The following is a 5,627-nucleotide window of genomic DNA, read 5'->3' on the forward strand; positions in this document are numbered from 1 at the left end:
ATTCCTGACGTGGGACTGTGGCACTGCCTGGAATGGAAACAGCACTCGCTGTGTTCACAGGAGCCAGGGCAGCTTTTGGATACACAATTCTTGTGCAGTCCCTGCTGAGTGCAATAGGAGATCTCCAGGTCTGCCTGACTAACACAGTTTGATTCACTTCTTTAACACATGTGGCTTCAAGACAGGAGCTGAAAAAAGGTTATTGTTGAAACAAGAAGTCACTGATAGTAAAAGCCATTTCTAAATAATACCCATGACATAGCTAACAAGTCTTAGTTGTGTGATTACAGCCTGAATTTTAGATTCCTGTATTGTGTAAGGAAGAATAACTCTTCTTCCTTCAATAGAATTATTTCTGATTTAATTAGGGAGTGCAATCACAATTACTCTGTCAATGTCAGGTTATACTGTAAATCCTGCCCTGGTACACCCATGCCCTTCTCACAACTGATAGAAGGGAACCAGAGGAAAAATGACCACAAGCAGCAACAGGTACAGGAACAGAATTTGGCCACAGCTGTTGGCACTAGATTTACTGCCTGATGAGCCTAGCCAGCTTGAGCTTGCATCATAATCTAATAAAAACCTAATAATACCTTTCCATCTAACTCAGCCACATATATCAGGCTTTGGAGGTGTCAAGCCTAAAAAGAGAATTGTACTCCTGTCTTGAAGGTATTTTTATTGCTGAGAAAAATATATTGCAAGCAACAATTCCTTACACAGCAGTTCTCTCTCTTTTCCACTTTGGAAAGAAAAAGGTAAGAAAAACAAGCCAAGCAATAAAAATTCACGTTTGATATCAGATCTGTCCAGATCTGATGCACTCAAACCTGAAAGCTTGTTCTGCTATCTCTAGTAAGATCTTTTAAATTCTGAAAAGGCTTGACATGCAGAAAATGAACAGATGCACAGCAGAGGTGGGAGATGATCTTGTGGGAGGTCTCTCTTGCCTTATGCAAAGATAAGGGTGTGGAGGCGTGCCTGCATGGTGGGGAGCTGTGTGGGGAGAGGGAGCCCCCAGCATGCACCTCTTTACAGGACTGAAGGTTACATAAGGCTTGGGAATAACTTCCTCTCCCTCCCTTTGGAACCTTGGGAGAGAGTGAAGATGCCAACACAGAGGCATTGTACCAGGAACAGGCTGCCCTGCAGACTGCACACTCACTCTTTCTGTGCCAGCTCCCCTGCTGAGCAGTCACCTCTCCAGAGGCAGCAAGCAAGCTGTTCCTCTTGCTCCCACGCAGGCATTTATGCTTCCTGGACAAGGTGTACTCTGGTATTATCCCTGCTCCCTGGAGGTTGTGGATACCTCTGGCTGCAGGAAGTACACTGAGCACTGTTGTACTCTGGTGCGCTTCTGTTTCAGTCTTTGGATGACAAACTCCACCTCTGGACATGCAGGCAAGGTGAAAGCAGATTTTTAATACTACAAGATAAAGAAGAGCCACTCAGGAAGGTAGGGAAGAACTCTTGGTGCACATCAGCTTCTCTGTATAACAAGCATAAAAGTGAGAGGTGATAGTTTTTGATAATAAGATATATTTTTTAATGCTGAATGCCCTTGATAACTTGTCTCCAAATCTTGGCAGGACTAGTTCTTCACATTTCTGGAGGACAGCAAAACTCAAAGTTAGTCAGAGATGTTCTTGAATGTCACATTCAACTGGATGTATTATGGGGACAGTATCCTGTAAATATGATTTCCTCCTGTCATTGCATACCTACCTTTTGGTGAGTAGTCATTAAATTCACATTAAGTTGGCTCATATGAACAAGAAAGCTCTTTATGTATATTCTTTTACTATTCCAAGGAATTCTTCAGTCTTAGTTTTGAAGCACAAATATGAACATTCCAGGTCAAAAGTCAAAGTTTTATTTAAAAGCTTTTGTTCATTTTAATTGTCTGTCAAAGACAGAGCCATGGTGACTTCCCAACAGCTACACTGCTGTGTATTTATTGATTTATCTATTCTAAACTAAACCATTCTCCTTAAATTTAACAAGCTTCATGGTTAATAAACCCATGTGAGAAAATGCATTGAATATGTATTTTTGCTCACATCTTGTTTACTCTCTACTACACTATTTGTTATAAACCTCTTTTAGCATTCACATAGTGAAAAGCATATTGCAACTGTTATTTGTGTTGTTTTGTTAGACACATGTATAAATTAAAATTGGAAATACCAACATTGCTATTGTCTGTGTGATGATAACCTCTTATTTTCTAGTTTTACAAACAATCCAGCCAGAACAAATGCCAAAAGTTTAGGAGGGTAGTTCTGGAAATCCAGTAGAGAACTGGAAAAAATTACGTAGATGGTGATATCAAGTGTATTTTAGGAAAATGAGTGTTGCAGTAATTTATTCTGCTCTAGGCAGTGTCATGAATCCATCATGGCACACAGTGAAAGAAAACATGTCAAGAATGCTGGAATACCTTTCCTTACCACGAGACACCCACACAAACTAATAATAGGACAACATTCAATAAAGTAGAAAATAAACCTGATAGAAACCAAGTTACAGAAAGAATTTTCCAACTTCATCCTCTGTACCACACACCTAAAATCTCTTTAAGTTTTTAACTCCCTACTTTTCCATTAGAAAACCACACTATCAGAGGAGGCAAAATTTTAGTTCAGTTAACACAAAGACACAGAATAGTTTGAGTGGGAAGGAACCTTTTCAACCTCCTTATATAGAAAATAGTGGGAAAACACAAAGCCCTGTCTTCCTCACATCCTTCAAGAGAAACAGTGAAATTACTGATGGGGCAGTCCAGGAAACAATGTATTTTGGTGGTGTCCTCTGTACAGAGCAAGGGCTGGTCGCCACGATAAATTATCATTCCAGCACGGAAATATTTGTGAGGTGAGTGTCCCAGAACAAGAGAAAGACATTTTCCCCTTCATGTAGATTCACTTGTTCTTTTCACGCTGTAGTTGAACTTTACATTTTATAATCAAGATTAAAAGAAAACAAACACTTACAGACTAGAATTCTTTTTTAAAATCAAATGCTGTCTAAAACTTACCTGGGGTTCATCACTACACTTCTATCAACAGCTGTGGAAACCTAAAGTGACAGCTTGATTCCTAAATCTCTTCTGTAGGAGCAGTGGGAGTGTGGCAATTGGAAAACTGTAGCTCTCAAGGTTTGTGCAAAGCCAACAGAGCACCACACACATACAGTGTCAAAGTTGGAGCAGTACAGGTTAACAGAAGCCCACTGAAGCTAAAGGGGAGTAAACTGTGTAAGGAACAGAGTGATTGAAGTAATCCCAGAAGCAAGAGAAGGTCTGGCCCAGACACTTGTTTTCTCTAACTGGCTCTCCTTGCTTTATCTTTTTATCCATTTCCTAATGGATGTTCCTAACCAGGTTCAAATGAGCTGTACCTTCTCCATCTTGGCAACCCTGACCTACTTCACAGGGATTAGCAGCTCCATGACAGGTCTCCCCTGGTTTAGGAACATTCTGTTCTCTTTCAGGAATGAAACCAACTCTGCCTTGTTCCTGATCAATGTTTGCCTGAAATGCAAACCTCCTCTATGTTGAAAGTGGCTAGAAATTACTGCTAAATTAGTTACAAAGTAAGTTTTTCTTTCCTTGTTCTTTAGAATTCACAGGAACACTCCCATTTATTTGGAGCCATCATTTTACATGTTGTTCCTTCCCAGCCCCTTCATTTGCATGTTCTTTAATGACACAACTAAAATTATTCACCACCCTGTGCCACCACCAAATAAAACGTTCCTCAGCCTTCCCTTTTGCACATCAGCTCTTTGTCACATAAATGCTCTTAATTTGGCTCCACCAGATCTCAACCCTCTTTTTGCATTGGCCAATTCCTTCCCTAGAGAATCTATAGAAAGATTAGCACGTTTCCCTCAAGTTTCCCAAGTTCTTACCAGCAGCAGAAAAAAAGTCCTTTCTGTATTATCTTCTCACAAGGGAACTTCAGCCAAGTGTGTGTCTTCTCAAATAATTTCTACTGCTGTATTTTTTTTTCTCTTCACTACCCATCCCAGGTCTAAACATTGCTAAACCATCCAATTTTACACTATCCATTTGGGAAGGGCAATGATAAATTAGAGAAACTTTTTTTTTCTTTTACAAACCACAAAAGGATTAGAAAAATTGTAATATAGAGACTCTGAGTTCGTGTATCACACAGAAAATATTACAAGAATCGTGTTCTGAGAGGGTCTTACTTATTTAATCCTCAGCTGGCATTAAGTGCAAATGGCAAGATGGCTCAGAAAGTCAGGGATCTCTGCAGTGCTGGGAAGCTGTCAGCAAAACTCTTCTTTGGTAAGGGCAGGTACTGTTGGAATACCTGGTGATGAGAGTATCACTGAGTCACTGGGAGAGGTCTCATTACTCCTGAGGAGTGAAAAAAGAGGAAAATTGCTGTCATGGTTCCATTTCTGCATAGTGAGAGTGGTGCTAGGGGCACCTTCTGCTTCTGTTACCAAATATTAACCCTGAGTCTGCTTCAGTGCCAATAAAGGGCAGACCAATACTTGGGCTGTAAGGAATGGTTTGATCAAGCCCAGAATCCCATGGGGAAATATGGGAGTGATGTAAAGGAGCCTCATTAAATAAACTGGTAAAGTGCAACAAAATTCACAGGTGGTAAATGCTACTATTTCCTCTTCCGAAGGGAAAAAAAAGTGTGAATGTTTTACCAACAGGACTTATCAGCGCTGTGTTGCAGTAACTGTTAGAAAATTGTTCAGCACAAGTTACTTCCATGCCAAGATAATCTCCAGCCGAACAAGGACTTTCATAACAGACAAGACGGCAGCCCAGACCTGTACAGTGATCTCTTCTTTTTTTTTTTTTTTACGTGGTCAATTTACCAGGCTAACTAAAGAAGTCGATTGTCTTAATTTCCATTAATTGACAGTACAATCATTCCACTCAAGGGCAGGGCTGCTGTTCAGAAGGGCCTGGGCAAGCCAAAGGGATGAGGCTGACAGGAATCTCATTGAAGTCAAGGAAAACACAGAGTTATGTGCCTGGGATGGGGTAAAGAATGCATTGGGACGGATGGGCTGCCTGCTTGAGGCAGAGAAGTGGTGCCCAGTTACAGGACAGAGGAGCAATGGCCATAAACTAAAACACAAGACGTTTCACCACAACATGAGGAAGAAATTCTTCACGTTAAGGTTGACACAGCACTGGAACAGGCAGCCTAGGGAGGTCATGGAGTATTCCTGCCCGGACAGATTCCAAACCCACCTGGACGTGTTCCTTTGTCACCTGCTCTGGGTGACCCTGCCTTAGCAGGGGGCTTGGACTGAGGTCTGCTCCAACCCGAACTATTCTGGGATTCTGTGATTCCGTGGCAGGCCCTTGGAACGGGGAACACTTGTTTTAGCGTGATCCCGCAGAGCTGGTGCCTCCCAGCACCCCAGTGAAGCCATTAGCGCTTTTTAAGCGGCTCCCACAACACGGCGCCGCGAGCGCGCCTCCCAGCTATGTGCCCCAATACAAGAAAGGTCAGAAAACCTGACCGAGCGCACTGGAGAGTGGCCGGAGCAGCTGCCCTGAGGCCCTGTTGGAGCAGGACTCCGGGCTTCGGACAGCTCAGGGCCTGTACCCGGGCGGCTCCCGC

The sequence above is a fragment of the Corvus brachyrhynchos genome, unplaced genomic scaffold (genome assembly GCF_000691975.1).
Source record: "Corvus brachyrhynchos isolate BGI_N302 unplaced genomic scaffold, ASM69197v1 scaffold69, whole genome shotgun sequence".
NCBI lineage: Eukaryota > Metazoa > Chordata > Aves > Passeriformes > Corvidae > Corvus > Corvus brachyrhynchos.